Source organism: Aethalodelphis obliquidens, unplaced genomic scaffold, assembly GCF_003676395.1.
Source record: "Aethalodelphis obliquidens isolate GAN/ISIS:26980383/991018 unplaced genomic scaffold, ASM367639v1 scaffold4, whole genome shotgun sequence".
NCBI classification, from domain to species: domain Eukaryota; kingdom Metazoa; phylum Chordata; class Mammalia; order Artiodactyla; family Delphinidae; genus Aethalodelphis; species Aethalodelphis obliquidens.
In genome coordinates, this window is record NW_020837948.1 from 8849028 (window position 1) to 8868553 (window position 19526).

At 40.0% G+C, this 19526-nt stretch overlaps 1 protein-coding gene and 1 long non-coding RNA gene across 8 annotated transcripts in view; one reads left to right on the forward strand and one right to left on the reverse strand.

Moving 5' to 3' along the window:
- Positions 1-248: 248 nt before the first annotated feature.
- LOC113615722 (uncharacterized) lies at positions 249-18538 on the forward strand. Of its 3 annotated transcripts, XR_003431098.1 has the most exons (5): positions 249-740; positions 2843-2893; positions 6273-6455; positions 15242-16068; positions 17701-18538. It is a non-coding gene; the product is annotated as an uncharacterized LOC113615722 (long non-coding RNA). The 3 variants fall into 3 exon arrangements; XR_003431100.1 differs by lacking the exon at positions 2843-2893; XR_003431095.1 differs by lacking the exons at positions 2843-2893; positions 6273-6455.
- CDC42SE2 (CDC42 small effector 2) overlaps positions 18536-19526 on the reverse strand; it is a 112533-nt gene continuing 111542 nt past the window's right edge. For all 5 annotated transcript variants that reach the window (XM_027098446.1, XM_027098426.1, XM_027098462.1 and 2 more), the window contains one exon: positions 18536-19152. The gene's annotated coding sequence lies outside the window, so the exon portion shown is untranslated. The remainder of the gene's footprint in view (positions 19153-19526) is intronic.

A 19526-nucleotide genomic window follows, 5' to 3' on the forward strand; every position in this document is an offset into this window, starting at 1 on the left:
CAGTTAATGCACTCATCATCTCACATAGTTACCTTTTTTTGTAGTGAGAACACTTAAGATCTACTCTCTTAACACATTTCAAGTTTACAATTATGGAAAACAGTATGGAAGTTCCTCAAAAAATTAAAAATAGAACTGCCATATGACCAAACAACCCCATCTCTGGGTATATATCCAATGGAAAAGAAATCATTTTTTCAAAGAGATACCTGCCCTCTCATGTTCATTGCAGCATTATTCACAGTAGCAAGATATGCAAACAAGCTAAGTGTCCATTGATGGGTGAATGGATAAAGAAAATGTATGTGTGTGTACATATACATATATTTTTTTAGTTTCTTTTGCAAGCTCACCTTCCTCAAATTTCTTGCTAAATGATGTAATTCCTCAAAAACAAAAAAAAATGTAGAACAGGGTAATTTCTTAACGATGTTTCCAGATATGTCTGCAGCATAGAGAAATATTTTAGAAGACACCTCCTTCACAGAGGTAATGAAATGGAAGCATTTCCAAACAGAAAACATGGAATTTTAGACAAATTCTGTTTGGATAATCTTCAGATGATAATGGTCAGTGTGGATACAGCTATTTCCTAATACAGTGTTTGTACATCTGGACATAGGATTTGGAATACTTGATGAGTGGTGTTTTTTTCCAGGGCTCCCAAAGGAAATCTTCCAGAAAATACAAACTCTGAACAGGAATGGAAAGGCCCAACTCTGAACAGGAATGGAAAGCAGGTAATATATATAAAAGCCAATTAAACTTCTACAGTCTACACTGAACAACATACTCCAAAGACTCCTGGCAGCTGCTCATCCTTTCTGACTACTTGGTATTTTTGATCTTCCTAACTTTGACCATTTTGGTGGGTATATAATGGTGTTTTTCTGTGGTTTTGGTTTTCATTTCCCTTATTGTTAATGGAGTTGAGCTTTGCAGATTTGTATGAGCCATTGAATTTGCACTGTTATGAAATGTTTTTGAGTTTATTTTTTCTTAGCAGTTTGTAAATATTCTTTATATATTCTAGATATGACTCCTTCATCTGTTATATCTATGGCAGATATTCTCTCTCCCTCTGTGGCTTGCTTTGTCATAGCCTTAGTGGTGTCTCTTGATGAAGGGAAGTTCTTAATTTTGAACTAGAGAAATTTATTCTTTTCCTTTATGGTTAGTGCTTTGTTTGTGCTCTATTTAAGAAGTCTTTCTGTACAACAACATATTTGTGTTATCTTTTAGATACTTGGATATTTTGCCTTTTAAATTTAGCTCTGAAGTATATCTGGAATAGGTTTTTGTGTATAGTGTGAGGTAGATGTCAGTTTTTTCTCTCAGATCTACAGACTGTTCCTGCACCATTTATTGAAAAGATAAGTCCTTTTTCCACTGCACTTCAGTGATATCAGCTGTCCTTATGTTTATAAGTGTATCTGGGGTCTGTGTTCTCTTTTATCAGCCTATTTGTTCTTCCATTCCCCAGTACCACATTGTCTTAATTACTCTCTTATTATAATACATATTAATATCTGATAGAGAAAGTTTTTTGACACTGTTCTTTTTCAAAAACATGTTAACTATTCTTATATCATTGCATTTCCAAATGAGTTTTACAACCAGCTTATCAATTTATATGCACACATACAAACACACACACACACGCAAACAATTGTGGTTTTGAATGGGATTTTCTTACCAACTTGAAGAAAATTAACACCTTCATAAAATTTAGTCTCCCTATCTGAACTCAGTATATGCCTCCATTTATTTCGATTTTCTGTTGCTCTCACTATTTTATTGTTGTGTGTTTAAGTGCTTTCATATTTCTCATATAAGTTTTATTTTTAAGTGTTTTAAGTATTTTTTATTTTTTTCTCTTGCTTTATTTTTTAATTAATTAATTAATTTGGCTGCATTGGGTCTTCATTGCTGCGCACGGGCTTTCTCTAGTTGCAGCAAGCAGGGGCTATTCTTGGTTGTGGTGCGTGGGCTTCTCATTGTGGTGGCTTCTTTTGTTGCGGAGCATGGTCTCTAGGTGCGCGGGCTTCAGTAGTTGTGGCACGTGGGCTCAATAGTTGTGGCTCACAGGCTTAGTTGCTCCATGGCACGTGGAATCTTCCTGGATCAGGGATTGAACCCGTGTCCCCTGCATTGGCAGGCAGATTCTTAACCACTGTGCCACCAGGGAAGTCCCTCTCTTGCTTTACTGAGTTATATACTTGGCAAATAAAAATTGTGTATGTTTTATTTTTATTTATTTAATCCCCTTTCTTTCTCAACCAGATGCGTACAGGGGTTATCTCAAGCAGTGACTACATTTTAAAAAAATATTTATTTATTTGGCTGCATCAGGTCTTAGGTGCGGCATGCTGGCTCTTTATTGGCGGTGCGCGGCTTCTCTCTAGTTGTGGTGTGTGTGCTCCAAAGCACGCGGGCTCAGTAGTTGCTGCATGTGGGCTACAGAACACGTGGGCTCAATAGTTGCGGCACACGGGCTTCTCTCTAGTTGTGGGGCTCTCTAGTTGTGGTGCACGGGCTCTCTAATTGTGGCACCCAGGCTCCAGAGCATGCAGGCTCAGTAATTGCGGCACGCAGGCTCTCTAGTTGTGGTGCACGGGCTCTAGAGCACACGGGCTTAGTTGCCCCGTGGCATGTGGGATCTTAGTTCCCCGACCAGGGATCGAACCTGTGTCCCCTGCATTGGAAGGTGGAGTCTTAACCACTGGACCACCAGGGAAGTCCCTGTGTATATTTTAGATGTATGTCTTAGTCCATTTGGGCTGGTGTAACAAAATGTTGTAGACTGGGTGGCTTATAAACAACAGAAATTTCTTTGTCACAGTTCTGAAGGCTGAGAAGTCCAAGACCAAGATGCTGGCAGGCTTGGTGTCTGGTGAGAACTTTTTTCTTGGTTCATAAATGGTGTGTCCTCACAGAACAGAAGGGGCGAGGGATCTCTCTGGGGCTTCACCCTCATGACCTAATCACCTCCAAAGGCCCTACCTTTTTTTTTTTTTTTTTGCGGTACACAGGCCTCTCACTGTTGTGGCCTCTCCCGTTGCAGAGCACAGGCTCCGGACGCGCAGGCTCAGCGGCCATGGCTCACGGGCCCAGCCGCTCCGCGGCATGTGGAATCCTCCCGAACCGGGGCACGAACCCGTGTCCTCTGCATTGGCAGGCAGACTCTCAACCACTGTGCCACCAGGGAAGCCCAGCCCTACCTTTTAATATCACCTCCAGAGATTAGGATTTCAACATACAGAATTGCGGGTGGGGGTCATAAACATTTAGTGTATACTGTACACTATACAATGTGATGATTTGATACATGTATACATTGTGAAGTGATTACCACAAGTAAGCTAATTAACATATCCATCACCTCACATAGTTATAATTTATGTGTGTGGTGAGAACACTTAAGATCAACTCTTCTAGCAAATTTCAAGTATACAATACAGTATTACTAACTATAGTCACCATGGTATACAATACCACTCCAGAACTTACTCATCCCACATAACTGAATCTTTGTACCCTTTGACCAACATCTCCTCTCTTCCCCCTGCCCCATCAAACCCTGGCAACCACCAGATTCCACATGTAAGTGAGATCATGCAATATTTTTCTATGCTTGGCTTATTTCACTCAGCATAAGGTTCATGCGTGTTGTCACAAATAGCAGATTTTTTTCTTTTGTAAGGCTGAATAATATTACTCTGTGTGTGCGTGCAGGAAAAGTATGTGTATGTGCACATGCCCCATAGTTTTTATGCGTTCATCTGTCGACGGACACTTAGGTTGTTTTCAGATCTTGGCAGTTTTGTCAGTAATGCTGCAATGAACATGGAGATGCAGATACCTCTTCAGCCAACAGTCCACAAGAAGCTGGAGCCCTCAGTTCTACAAGTTAATGAATTCTGCCAACAACCAGAATGAGCTTAAGTGGCTTTTTCCCTAGTTAAGCCTCCAGATTCAAGCACAGCCCAGTTGACACCTTGACTACCCAGCCAAGCTGACCCACTGAATTTCGGACTCCTGATGCACTGAAACTGTGCTAGTTTAAGCTGTTGAATTTGTGGTAATTTACTGTATAGCAAAAGATAACTAATATATCGTTTGTTAGCTGTATGACCTTGGGGAGGCTGTGTATATTCCCTGTGCCTTAGTTCTCTCATCCTCAAATAACAACAATAACCTATCCCATAGGCTATGAGGATAAAATGAGATAATGCAAGCACAGTCCTCTGGCAATGCCCAGCCCCCTAGAAGTTTTCTCAGTAATTATGAGCTGTTTATCACTGCCTTTCTCTCTCTCCCTCCCTCCCTCTTTTCCCTCTTCATACCTCAATAGTTTTTTTACCCTGATTCTTCATCTCATCTCCTTTTCTAGAATTTCATTTCTGTGCCTAATATAGTCTTGGCTGGCCAATACCTCCTTTATCTAATTGTCATTTATCGGACAACCTCAACTATTCTAAATATAATCAAGATACTCTAGGGCTTCCCTGGTGGCGCAGTGGTTGAGAGTCCGCCTGCCGATGCAGGGGACGCGGGTTCGTGCCCCGGTCCGGGAAGGTCCCACATGCCGCGGAGCAGCTGGGCCCATGAGCCATGGCCGCTGAGCCTGCGCGTCCGGAGCCTGTGCTCCACAACGGGAGAGGCCACAACAGTGAGAGGCCCGCGTACCGCAAAACAAACAAACAAACAAAGATACTCCAAAACCAAAATGATTCCATGTAGAAAATACATTAAATTTATATTCTTGACTTGACACTCATTCTCTCTTAAATTTTGATTTCCAAATTTGTTTATAATGACAATATTGTCATTAAGAGAGCCTCAGATTCCATTCTACACTAATGAGAACAGAGTGTGAATTTTATATTTTCATGCTTAAGATATGTATGATATAATATTAGAAATATGTAATACTTCAAAAAGATTTAAAGTTGTTAAATAAAAGATATCTTGTTCAACAACAACAAAATGAAAACGCACAATTTTAAAATGCGCAAAGGACTTGAATAGAAATTTTTCAAGGAAGAGAGAAAAATGGCCAGTAAGCACATGAAAAGATGCTCAACATCACTACTCAAGAAGGAAATGCAAAAAACTACAATATACCTCACATCCATTAAGATGGCTATGCTCAAAAACAACACAAAAACTAGAAAATTACAAGTGTTGAGAAGGATGTGGAGAAACTGGAACCCTGTGCACTCTTGGTGGGAATGTAAAATGTGGTTCCATCCCCGATGGAAAACAATATGGAGGTTCCTGAAAAAGTTGATAACAATACAACCTCTAAAAGAACTGAGAGCAGAATCTCAAAGAAAGATTTGTACACATGCATTATTCACAATAGCTAAGAAGTGAAAGCAACCCAAATGTTCATCGATGGATAAATACATAAAATGTGGTATATATGTAAATGGAATATTATTCAACTTTAAAAAGGAAGGAAATTCTGATACATGCTACAACATAGATGAACCTTGAAAACAGATGTTAGGTTAAGTGAAATAAGCCAGTAACAAAAAGGCAAATACTGCTATGATTCTGCTTGTATGAGGTGTCTAGAGTAGTCACATACATAGACACAGAAAATAGAACTGTTATTGCCAAAGGCTGGGGAGAGAAAAATAGGGAGTTGTTCGGTGTTTTGCAAGATGAAAATGTTCTGGAAGTTGGTTGCACAATAATGTAAACGTATGTAACACTATATGAAATGTGCACTCAAAAATGGTTACAGTGGTAAATGTATGTTTGTGTATTTTACCACAGTTTTTTTTTAAATGCCCTGCAGAAATCTAACCCAAGAAAGATTAACAAATGAAATAGTTGTGGTGGCTGCAGCTAGAGAGGGAGAGGGAAACTCATAGGCAGTAATAGAGGGTTTCAACTCCTTTGAGACCAGAAGTATGTTGAGGGCAGTTGCACATACCTAATAAACCCAAACTCCAAATGCTCTCTCCTCCTGTGTCTCATCCATAAAACCCCCTAGGGCACTAGAGATCAAGTTGCTAGTCAGCACTGAGATTTACACTAAGGGCAAAAACTCACAGGGAAACTTACCCTTAGGTTTTAACTCCAGCTTGTCAAGCACTCATTTCACTAAAACTCTGGGGCTTCATCATGCTGAGGAGCTAACAAACTTGAAAGCAGTTATTTTTCTGTCATCACCAAGGTTAGATATTTAAATCCTATTTGAGCTCCTTTGAGAGGCAGAGTAATAAACAAGATGGACCAAAGAACTCTTTCTGTTCCAGGAAGCGCATGCAGGGGACAGATGCTGGGTTGTGGTCTGGAGATCTGCTGAGGACCCGGGTGCTCAGGATGGCAGGAGGTTGGGAATCCTGTGTGGACTCACTGCTTGGAGCTTAACACTGAACCTGCTTTCTGGCTTCTGACCTCCCCAAAGCCTGCAAGCCCACTGCAGCCTGGACCTCAGGGTAGGTTCTGCTGCTAGGCTGTTCCTGGCATTCTGGGTTACTGCTTATTTTCTTTTCAGTATTTTTAATTTTCCAATTTAAAAAATATTTTGTGTTGGGTCATCCTGAACCCTGTCCTGCCGACACCTTTTGGCTTAAAGAGTATGGCGGCTTCCCAGGTCTCCAGGGTCTGGAAATGCAGTGTTGGGTCTGGGCTTCTGAGGAGCAGAAGGTTTGAGGCTTCAGAGCCAGTTATTCTCTCTCCATTCAGGTGACAGTGGAGGAGAGCCGGAAGTCCAGCAGAGTGGCTTAGAATCCTCTCTTTTCTGCCCTTTGTCTGTCTTCTCATCTGTAAACCTCGTCTCCTTTGAGATAGGCACTGGCAAGCAGCTGAAGGATGCGGACTTAACCCCTGTTCTTAACCCCACTCCTGCATTTTGCCCTACAAGCCTTCCTGACTTTCCTTGTCTTAAAACAACTCTTCATTCCCTTTTTATTTTTTACTCTTTTTTTAAAATAATTTATTTTATATTTTATTTTTGGCTGCGTTTGGTCTTCATTGCTGTGTGCGGGCTTCTCATTATGGTGGATTCTCTTGTTGCGGAGCATGGGCTCTAGGCACGTGGGCTCAGTAGTTGTGGCTTGTGGGCTCTAGAGCGCAGGCTCAGTAGTTGTGGCACATGGGCTTAGTTGCTGCACGGCATGTGGGATCTTCCTGGACCAGGGCTCGAAGCCGTGTCCCCTGCATTGGCAGGTGGATTCTTAACCACTGCGCCACCGAGGAATTGCCCCATTCCCTTTTTAAAGGCAACTGTTCCTTTCCCAATCCATGGGGTTTGTGTGGGACTCCAAGTCGCCTCATACACATGTGTGTACGTGTTTACGTGACTGCACGCGGGCCAGTGTGAGGCATTCCTTGGAATTCCTAGCATGTAGGTCAAGGCCAGCTCCTGTATGACCCCATGACATTCATCATAAACTGTAAGACTATTATGCCCAGTTACTGGCTATTTGACCTTGAGCAGGTTATTTACCCTCTAATCATCTGTCCCATCATCTATGACATTGGGAGAGTAAAAGCTCTTATTAAATAGGATGGTTTTGAGAATGAGCCAAGCCCACGCCTAGCAGGTGACTGGTGTTTACTAAATGTCTCCTCACCTTCTCCCTCCGGTGTCCCATCTTCTCACGTAGCCCCACAGCCAGGCCCTCCTCCCTCCCATGAGGCAAGGCCTGCAGTGTTTTGGCAATCTGGAACGAAAGTCTAGTGAATAAGCCAATAATTGAACCTGTACTGGAAGTTCCATCTTCTGTGTTTCTTAAAATTGGAAAGAAAATAGAGATCATACTTTTGTTAGTATTTTTACCACCTATTTCACCAGAAGCCTATGTTGCTGATTTTCTCTGTACAGTCCTTGTAAGTCCTTCATTTTATGAACCACCAAGGGTGTCGTTGAGCTAGACTGACATACCTGCTGTTCTCTGGTTGTTCATTGTACCGGAGAGCTGCAGACACTGCGAGGCAGGAGAGAGCTCTCCACAGAGGTCCCCACTGCTGAGCAGAGAAAGGAGGGTGCCAGAATCAGGGAAGAGTAAGCACAGCCTGCATTCTAAAATCCAAGTCAAGTAGGTCTGTCTAATCCTAGAACACGTTGTGTTTGACACTCACTGATTTCCTAGAGTAACTGGCTGGGCTGCACTGGGGTCTCCCCTTCCTTAGTGCCAGCACGCTAGGAAAGGCCCACGTCCACGTCACAGAAATTTTTTTTGCACATGGTGTTTTTCACATGGGACACTACGTCAACATCTATGTCCAATCCTGTGTATGGTATGAGGCTTTAATGGAAAACATCAAATGGTTTTTCCGTAGATATGCATGATGCGTTTATCCATTAAGTCCCTGCTATGTGCCAGGCACGGTGAGGGTGCTCTGTATGAAGCATTAGGCATCACCTTATTAGTGGCATCTAGCAAACAAAGACCTCGTGTGTAATGGCTTTTACAACCTGCGTGGAACTCCTACAGCACCTTAGTCCTGAGGTATTGGGCAGTTGCTGACATGGCCTCTTTTGGGGTCTTTGGTTATTGTGATGGTCATGTTCCCATGAACCTTTTTAATAAGATGTCAATCCTGAAAGCATCATTTCTGGTGGCACAGCATGTTGGGCACAAGTGATCTCAATTAGAGTTTATCCCAAGTTTGCACTTAGGAGGACTAGAGAAAAGGATGTCAGGTGGTTGATTTGCATTTCTCAGCTGTATGTCCAAGTCTACTTGGAGGCAGTTCTCAGTGGACACTTGATTAGAATGTAAATGTCATACTTTTCTTAATGTTTCCCTTCTCTTTATTTTCCCACTCTGCTGTTGCCTTTGATCAAGTTCACCTAATCTGTTCTTTGACTTTCTAAGAATTTGACTACCCGATACACCTCACAGAAGTGGAATTGTTACCGACCCAGGCCCTTGGACTCTTTAATCAATAGACATTCATAAGAAGCCAGAGAATTTCAGGCAAGGCATTACTGGGGCTCATGTTGCAGCACGAGGGAGTCAAAGCAAGAAACAGACATCCTTGCCCACTCCCCAGGAGGAAATGCTTGGGTCCTTAAATGGGATAATGGGCAGGTCCATGGGTTGGGCAGGAGGCAGAGCTTATGTGGCCTGTTCCCCTTGGTGGTGCCGTGTGCAGGGATCATGTGCAGTACCCTGCTTTTGCTCCCGGCACCCCCAAAATGGCGGACTTGCTCACTACTGCCTCCCCACAAAGCTCGTATAGTGGTCATGATGCCCCAACTGCTCCTGCATGCAGTTATTTTTAGTCACTTATAGTTTCTTTGTATCCTACTGCTCAAGGAGATGTTTGTCCAGGTGCAAGCACTCCAGTAGAGGATCCCAGGTCCCAGCCTATCTCAGCATCACATCCTCAAAGTTCATTCACATTGTTGGATGTGTCAGAATTTTTTTTTTTTTTTTTTTTGCGGTATGCAGGCCTCTCACTGTTGTGGCCTCTCCCATTGCAGAGCACAGGCTCCGAACGTGCAGGCTCAGCGGCCATGGCTCATGGGCCCAGCCGCTCCACGGCATGTGGGATCTTCCCAGATCGGGGCACGAACCCGTGTCCCCTGCATCGGCATAGTTTCTTTTTTAAGGCTGAATAATACTCCATTGTTAAGTATATACCGCATTTTATTTTTCCATTCAGCTGTCGATGAACACTTGAGTTACCTCTACATCTTGGCTGTTGTGAATAATGTTGCTGTAATCATGTGTACAAATCTCTCTTTGAAACTCTGCTCTCAATTCTTTTCGATATATACCCAAAAGTAAGATCATATGGTAGTATTTTCAATTTTTTGAGGACCCTCCATAGTTTTCCATGGCATTTGCACCATTTTACATTCCCACCAACATGCACAGGGTTCCAATTTCTCCATATCCTAACACATTATTTTGTTTCTTTTGTTTTTGTTTTTACCAAAGCCATCTTATTATGAGATGCTATCTCATGGTTTTGATTTGCATTTCCCTCATGATTAGTGACGTTAAGCATCTTTTTATGTGCTTATTGGCCATTTGTCTATCTTCTTTGGAGAAATGTCTATTCAAGTCCTTTGCCCACTTTTTAACTGAGCTGTTTGTTCTCTGTAATTGAGTGGTAGGAGTTCTTTGTATATGCTGGTATATAACCTTTTATCAGATATAGGATACATAAATAATGTTCTCCCATTCTATAGGTTTCCTTTTTATTCTGTTGATTGTATTTTTTTGATGCAGACAAGTTTTTAATTTTGAAGGAGTCCAGTTTTTCTGTTTCCTTTCGTTGCCTCTGCTTTTGGTGTCTTATCCAAAATAAAATGATTGCCATATGCACTGTCATGAAGCTTTTCCCGTTTCATAGTTTTAGGTCTTATGTTTATGTCTTTGATCCAATTTTTGTATATCATTTAAGGTAATGGTCTGCTAGTCTGAATGCCTGTGTCCCCCCAAAACTGATATGTTGAAATCCTAATGCCCTATGTGATGGTGTTAGTAGGTTGGCCTTTGGAAAGTGCTTAAGTCATGGAGGCTCTGCCCTGAATGGAATTGGTGCTCTTATAAAAGAGGCTCCAGAGATATCCCTTGCCTCTTGCACCATGTGAGGACACAGCAAGGTGGCACTGGCTATGAGCTAGGAAGTAGGGCCCTCACCAGAAGGCAACCATGCTGGCACCTTGATCTTTGACTTCCCAGCCTCCAGAATTATAAGAAATAAATTTCTGTTGTTTATAAGATACCCAGTCTGTGGTATTTTGTTGTAGTAGCCTAAATATACTATGACATGGTTCATCTTTATTCTTTTGTATGTCGATATCCAATTTTCCCAGCACTGTTGGTTGAAAAGATTGGCTTTAATCCATTGAGTGGTCTTAGCATCCTTGTTGAAAGTCATTTGACCAGACATAGGAAAGTTTATTTCTGGGCTTCCTATTTTAGTGGTCTATATGTTTCTTTATGACAGTACTACACTGTTTTAATTACTGTAGATTTATATTGTTTTAAAATCAAGTGTGGTACCTCCAACTTTTGTTTCTTCAACATTATTTTGACTCTTCAGGGTCCCTTGAGAGTCCATATGAATGTTAGGATGGATTTTTCTATTTCTGGAAAAAAAATGCCACTGGGATTTTGATAGAGTGCATTAAATCTGTAGATCATTTTGGATACTGCTGACAGCTTAACAGTATTAAGTCTTTCAATCCATAATCAGAGGATGTCTTTTATTTGTGTCTAATTTCTTTCACTAATGTTCTGTAGTTTTCAGCACAGAAGTCTTTTGCCTCCTTGGTTAAATTTATTCCTAAGTGTTTTATTCTTCTTGATTCTATTGTAAATGGAATCGTTTTCTTAATTTCCTTTTTTGGATTGTTCATTGTTAGGGTACAAAAACAACTGATTTTTGTGTGTTGATTTTGTATCTTGCCACTTTGTTAATTTATTTGTTCTAACAGGTGTGTGTGTGAGCTGTAATTTTTAGGGCTTTCTACATATCAGATCATGTTGTGTGTGAAGCAAGGTAACTGCCTTTTAATTATTTTTCTTGTTTAACTGCTCTGGCTAGGACTTCCAGTTATTTTGTTCAGTCAAAGTGGTGAAAGCAGACATCTGTGTCTTGTTCCTGATCTTAAAAGAAAAGCTTTCAGTCGTTCATCATTGAATATGAATACCATCTGTGGGCTTTTCATATATGGTCTTCATTTTGTTTATTTCCTTCTACTCCTAGGTTGTTCAGTGTTTTTATTGCAAAAGGGTATTGAGTTTTGTCACATTGAGATGATCAAATGGGTTTTTATTCACTGTCACTCTGCAAATGTGGTATATTACCATTGATTGACTTTATTATATTGAGCCATTCTTGCATTCCTGGAATAAATCCCACTTGGTCATCATGTGTAATCCTTTTGTCATCATGTATAATCTTTTAATGTGCTGTTGAATTCTGGTTGCTATTATTTTGTTGAGGATTTTTGTATTGCTTTCCTCTTGGTGCTTTTAAGATTGTCTTTGACTTTTGATGGTTTGATTAAATCTTGGTGTGGGCCTCTTTGGATGTATCCCACTTTGAGTTGTTGATCCTCTTGTGTTTATATTCCCATTTTTCCCCTCAAATTTAGGATGTCTACAGCCACTCGCTCCCTGTACCTTTTGTGCTATGTTCTGAATGGTAGTGTGCCCCCTGGAGTTCATGTTGAAATTCTAACTCCCAAAGGTGACGGTATTACAAGGTGCAGCCTTTGGGAAGTGCTTCAGTCACAAGGGTGTAACTAAAGAATGGGATTAGCACTGGATACAGGAGACTCCAGAGAGCTCCCCAGCACTCCCACCAGGTGAAGATATGAAAAGTCTGCATCTGGCAGAGGGCCCTCACCTGACTGTTGCTGGCACCCTGATCTCAGAATTTAAGCCTCCAGAACTGTGAGAAGTAACTTTGTTGTTTATAAGCCACCCAAATCTGGGGTATTTTGTCATAACATCCCTAACAGACTAAGCTTTTATTCACTATTTCTGAAAAGTAAAATATTGTGGGTGTTGTTTTGGTTTTCTTTAAAAACAATATTTCCTGATACTGCCTGAACATGCTGCAGCCAACAAAGTGGTCCATGCACCTCATCAAAGGTGGACGGGCCCTGGGGAGCTCAAAGCACAGAGCTAGGGTCTAGGGTAAAGGATTCAGTCAGCTCAGACATTTGAAAGGCACACAGATTTTTTTTTTTTAAACATCTTTATTGGAGTATAATTGCTTTACAATGGTGTGTTAGTTTCTGCTTTATAACAAAGTGAATCAGTTATACATATGTTCCCATATCTCTTCCCTCTTGCGTCTCCCTCCCACCCTCCCTATCCCACCCCTGTAGGTGGTCACAAAGCACAGAGCTGATCTCCCGGTGCTATGCGGCTGCTTCCCACCAGCTATCTATTTTACATTTGGTAGTGTATATATGTCCATGCCACTCTCTCACTTTGTCACAGCTTACCCCTTCCCCCTCCCCATATCCTCAAGTCCATTCTCTAGTAGGTCTGTGTCTTATTCCCGTCTTGCCCCTAGATTCTTCACGACCTTTTTTTCTTTCTTAGATTCCATATATATGTGTTAGCATATGGTATTTTGTTTTTCTGACTTACTTCACTCTGTATGACAGACTCTAGGTCCATCCACCTCACTCCAAATAACTCAATTTCGTTTCTTTTTATGGCTGAGTAATATTCCATTGTATATATGTGCCACATCTTCATTATCCATTCATCTGTTGATGGACACTTAGGTTGCTTCCATGTCCTGGCTATTGTAAATAGAGCTGCAATGAACATTTTGGTACATGACTCTTTGAATTATGGTTTTCTCAGGGTATATGCCCAGTAGTGGGATTGCTGGGTTGTATGGTAGTTCTGTTTGTAGTTTTTTAAGGAACCTCCATACTGTTCTCCATAGTGGCTGTATCAATTTACATTCCCACCAGCAGTGCAAGAGTGTTCCCTTTTCTCCACACCCTCTCCAGCATTTATTGTTTCTAGATTTTTTGATGATGGCGATTCTCACTGGTGTGAGGTGATATACCTCACTGTAGTTTTGATTTGCATTTCTCTAATGATTAGTGATGTTGAGCATTCTTTCATGTGTTTGTTGACAATCTGTATATCTTCTTTTGAGCAATGTCTATTTAGGTTTTCTGCCCATTTTTGGATTGGGTTGTTTGTTTTTTTGATATTGAGCTGCATGAGCTGCTTGTAAATTTTGGAGATTAATCCTTTGTCATTTGCTTCATTTGCAAATATTTTCTCCCATTCTGAGGGTTGTCTTTTTGTCTTGTTTATGGTTTCCTTTGCTGTACAAAAGGCTTTTAAGTTTCATTAGGTCCCACTTGTTTATTTCCATTTCTCTAGGATTTATGTCAGTGTTCAGCCTATGTTTTCCTCTAAGAGTTTGATAGTGTCTGGCCTTACATCTATTTTGAGTTTATTTTTGTGTGTGGTGTTAGGGAGTGTTCTAATTTCATACTTTTACATATACCTGTCCAGTTTTCCCAGCACCACTTATTGAAGAGGCTGTCTTTTCTCCACTGTATATTCTTGCCTCCTTTATCAAAAATAAGATGACCATATGTGCGTGGGTTTATCTCTGGGCTTTCTATCCTGTGCCATTGATCTATATTTCTGTTTTTGTGCCAGTACCATACTGTCTTGATTACTGTAGCTTTGTACTATTGTCTGAAGTCAGGGAGCCTGATTCCTCCAGCTCTGTTTTTCGTTCTCAAGATTGCTTTGGCTCTTCGGGGTCTTTTGCATTTCCATACAAATTGTGAAATTTTTTGTTCTAGTTCTGTAAAAAATGCCAGTGGTAGTTTGGTAGGGATTGCATTGAATCTGTAGATTGCCTTGGGGAGTAGAGTCATTTTCACAGTGTTGATTCTTCCTAGCCAAGAACATGGTGTATCTCTCCATCTATTTGTATCATCTTTAATTTCTTTCATCAGTGGCTTACAATTTTCTGCAGGTCTTTTGTCTCCTTAGGTAGGTTTATGCCTAGATATTTTATTCTTTTTGTTGCAATGGTAAATGGGAGTGTTTTCTTGATTTCACTTTCAGATTTTTCATCATTAGTGTATAGGAATGCCAGAGATTTCTGGCACACAAAGATGGATGTGTTTACACGGCTTCAATTAGGAACATTAAGAAAAAGGTAACTAGGGGCTTCCTTAGTGGTTCAGTGGTTAAGAATCCACCTGCCAATGCAGGGGACACAGGTTTGAGCCCTGGTCCAGGAAGATCCCACATGCTGCAGAGCAGCTAAGCCTGTGCACCACAACTACTGAGCCTGTGCTCTAGGGCCCGTGAGCTACAACTACTGAGACTGCATGCTACAACTACTGAAGCCTGTGCACCTAAAGCCCATGCTCTGCAATAAGAGAAGCCACTGTGATAAGAGGCCTGTGCACTGCAACTAGAGAAAGCCCGTGCCCAGCAATGAAGACTGAACACAGCCAAAAATTAAAAAAGAAATAAATTTAAAAAGAAAAAGGTAACTAACTAGGTCAAGCTCTGAAGATTTTGAAAGAAGTATCTTACTTGCTGCTGCTGTAAAGGAGCAAAAACAAAAGTAAAAAACCAGTGCCTAGGAGTTCAGTGTATTCACCCATCTAAAGCTGGTGAACTGAGGAGATTTAGTGAGGAGTAAAAGCTCTAGTTGTTAACAACTCTGGAGCTTGGATTTAGAGGAGAAAATTTTGGGTTAGAATTGACACTGTTTTTACTCTCTTGCTTTTCTCTTTCAGTGAGACTAAAATCCTCCTTTCTTTGGTACCAAAATCACCACTCTTACAGTAATTGTGAAGTCCCAGATCAAACATTTGGATCTTCTTACTTGGGAAGTATCTTTTGGACATCAAAGGCAGATCAGCTAGAACACTATCAAGATGATGCAATTGAGAGGTAAGGGTACGGTCAAAAGGAGCCCAGAGGTTGGTTGTATCTGTTAAAAGCATTTAAAAAACAACAGAAAACCCCACAACAAAACCCTCAACTCAGAAACATCCTGAATACTCAGTGTTTAGGTGCTAAAATATTAAAAGATTAATAACATGAGTCATTTAACTGTTTACGTTCTCTTATTGGACCAGTCTAGATGGAAGACAGTAGTAAGCTGAAGGTAAAAATTTCAATTGCTTTCTTACTAGTCTGCTAAAAGTATCTTTTAAAAGCACAGGGTATATATGAATTTTGTAGACTTTCGCATTTTCACAATTTTAGCAAATTCCAGTCTATGTCTCTGACAGTTTTTTTATAGATTTGTCCTACTTTTTTGTGCATTTTATGCATATCCTTTAAAAACATATACTCGAAATAGAGCTCCTAATTAATATACAACATGAGTTTCTTCACATACTTTCATCTTAACCCAATTTCCCTTTAGAGCCCTTGGCCATGAGCTGAGGACAAAGGTTACTGTAACTTTTTGAGATATTGTTTCCTGATACTTTGCTCATTTATTTTTCTATTTTAGAATACTGTGTGGCAATTCTCATGATACAGCCAAACCTAACTGTGACCTATTCTCAGTACCTGACCAATGCATTAAAGAAAGATTCTCAAACAAGATCTGGTGAGTACATAGATCTTTGTTCTAAATCAGTGTTTCCCAGCTGTAGCACTGTGACAGCTCTCTCTTGTGGGGGCTATTTAGTGGCCTCCCAGGGGTGTCAAACAGCACCCCTTGCTTAGTTTCTGACACCAAAAATAATATCTTCAGACATTTTCAAATGTTCCCTGGGGAACAAAACTGCCCCTGATGGGAACGGAGCTAACTGCCCATACATTCTGTGATGATGGACATAAATTCTTACTTTATTTTTACTTATTTAAAGCCTACATACAGTGTGAGGACAAATTGCTTCAGCATGGAAAATTGAAAACTGAGGGGGTTGGATACCTTTGTTAAAAAAAATGGGGGATATTTGTAGTTTTAGTTTCTTCCTACTTTTTTAAATGTTTGTTTGGAAGTGGGAGTTTTTAGGTTAATTCTATTAAATTATATAAGATGATATTACAAGTTTAGAAAATTTCAAAACACATAGTTGCCATAACTCTAAGAAAGGCTAAAAAGGTGATATTTATTAAATATCTCCTTGAAAGAAAAGAATTAACCGAACCAGGATTGAAAAACATTTATTGAAACAAAATCAAATACTTTCTTTTTATTATCTACAAGCCAACACTGAACTTACTTTATTCAAGAATGAACACAATGTACAAAAACAGTATGCTTATATTATAAAAATATGTCAATTTTATCTCCTGGGTGCTGAGCAGAAATCATTTTAAACAAAATCAAATCAAGGCAAACTTGCTCTCTATAATAGAACTGCTATAATTTAATAACAAAAGTGAAAGCTAATATATACTCACAAAGTATCTTTAAAGGCCCACTGATAATGCTGCATTGGAAATGCTGAATCCAGTCACCACAGTTCACATTTCCAACCTATGCTCACTGGCACCACTTCAGGCCTACATCACGGGAAAGCACCTCTTTTTTACAGAATGCATGTCATTAGTTAACAGTTGTTAGCATGTATTTCAGCAAAGTATTAACAGTCAATCATATTTAGTTAGCTTCAATTTTCACACATTGTTATGCAGAGCAAATGAATTAACAAACCCATTTATCCAGGTGGGACCTGCTAACTCCCTAAAAACTGTGTCCAAGGTTAGTATCTTAAAATTGTTGGTAATTTTCTTATAATTACTGGCACCTTCCTAGGCATGTGTTCTTGCACACAAGTGTGGCTACCTGTGCCTGTCAAGTCAGTGGCAGCTGCAAAACAGAGGCTGAAGAGTGCAGCCTTTGGCTTACCATGGAGACATGCTCCAGTGCTCACTAGAGTATTTGGCCCTTGGAGAATCAGGAAAGTGAGTGATTGGGAAAAAGAATCAAATCATGAATTGGGGAAAAGGGACCATGCCTCCCTGTATTGTTCTAGGAGTTATAAAATCTGTACTAAAGTCAAAGTCAGAATAGAAGTAGACTACATAGCATCCAGCACTGACAAGGCCTTAAAGAGCTTTCCCACTGCAGTGCTCTGTCTGGCTGAACAGAATGACAGTGGTACTCAGGCAAAATCCAGAATGCGGTATCAACACAACTAATGACATAAGATGAATTCAAGTTCGGAAGTTATTTATTAAACTGCAAAATGCCTATTTTGACTGCTAAGCATATGTTTCTCCTTGACAGAGTCTCTGGGATTGACACCTATGAAGACTCAAAATTGAAGAACTATCAGGACTGAGTATTCTAGTGCCTGCTCTACTGGGTAAATTAAATCCAAAAGAACTGGGGGAAGAAATGCTTCCATGTTTTGCCTATATAAACCCAATATTTAGTTAGTTACCTGTTTCACAAGAACCTGTGACTAAGGTGAAGAGAAATGATCTCTTCCTTTATACAATCACCTAATTCCTTATAGCTTTCTAAGTCAGTTTTCAATTAAGCACCATTTCCTACATGAACTGTTACTCCTACCAAATGCAACTGTTACATAGGGCTGAACTGGACATAATTTAAACATTTTCATGAAAAAAACCACTAATTGGCTTAGCACTACACCCTTACGGGGAAGGAGAAGCATTTACAGAAATACAATTTGTGAAGAATAAACGTATTTTGGAACCTGAGCCAAAGGTTTCTCACCAATACCTTAATAAGTCACCATGCAGGTTGTTTTCACAGGCAACAACACAGCCAGGTCAACTGTTGCTCCTGGCAACTTCCATTGTCCCAAAATATGTGGAAGATGGAGAAGCCAATGACTGAAATCCACAGTTAGGAATACAGGCCAAACCTCAACAAACTGCTACTGGAAGCAACTGGATACCATAATATTAAACATAGACATGTGAAAACAGAATGAGCACACAAAGAAATGAACAGCTGCTAAGATCACAATGCTCAGAGTCAGACCCAATGAGGGTATTACCACACACACACACAGATACATCTCACCATACCTGTTTACAATCCCAGGCCCTTGCTCTCAAATAAATATATTGAACATTTACAACAGAATGAATGCCTTATGAATGCAAGCTTTTATTATAACTCTAAATAAAAGTCATACTTCTAAAATAAGCTACAAATTGCTTTTTTTTTGTGAAACTGATGTGACTTGGTGCCACAGCTAACCTTTCTCTCATAGCAGCAGTATCATCAGCCCGTGGCAGCAAGGAAATGTTCATTTCTGGCATCCCATGGGCTCCCATACAGGTAACTTCATAAAGCATGCAGATACTACTCTGCTGAAGTTTCAAATGAATAGAAGTGATCATTGTGCTTATGGATCTCATACCTTCCAAAATATACATAAATGGTGACAAATTAAAATAGCAGTTCTTTGCTTACCAATAAAATCATAAGGCAGAGGGGATGGAGGTGGAAAGAGAAATTGTTAAAAATGCGGGAAAAAATGCAAAACAGTGCTAGCATTCACAAAAAAGATCATGCTAAAATCAGATCCATATTCATAAAAATCAATCATTAAGCCACAATCCAAAGAACTCTGTCCGTGAGTCCAAAGGCATGCATGCCAGCTGAAGGAAATGCAGGATTCTTCTGACAATAGTTTCTTCAGAGCAGAATAGTAACGTGTCACTGGAGTAATCAAAACAGGGTGAACAAGACGCCATCACACTTTTTTGCAATTGAAAAGGAAAGAAAAGTAATCACAATAAAAAAATTAAACAGTGGAAACAAAACATAGAAATTCACAGTGTCCTATAAAACCAAAGCATAATCCAAATGATTTTTACCCTTTAGGGGTTCATGCCTCTTAATAGTTGTCTTTTTAATTTGAAAACTTTATAATGAAAGATTTATCCATAATGGTATTAAATATAAAATTACTTCACTACACATGGGATTTCATGCAGTATTAATACTCAGTAACTTCACTCATGTTTAAAGGACACATAAGAGACATCTTGTCACTAGAATCTCAAAGCCTCCCCCCAAACAAGATGTCTTAAAGCATTTAAAGTTTCTCATAAGGAAAACAACCACCTGAA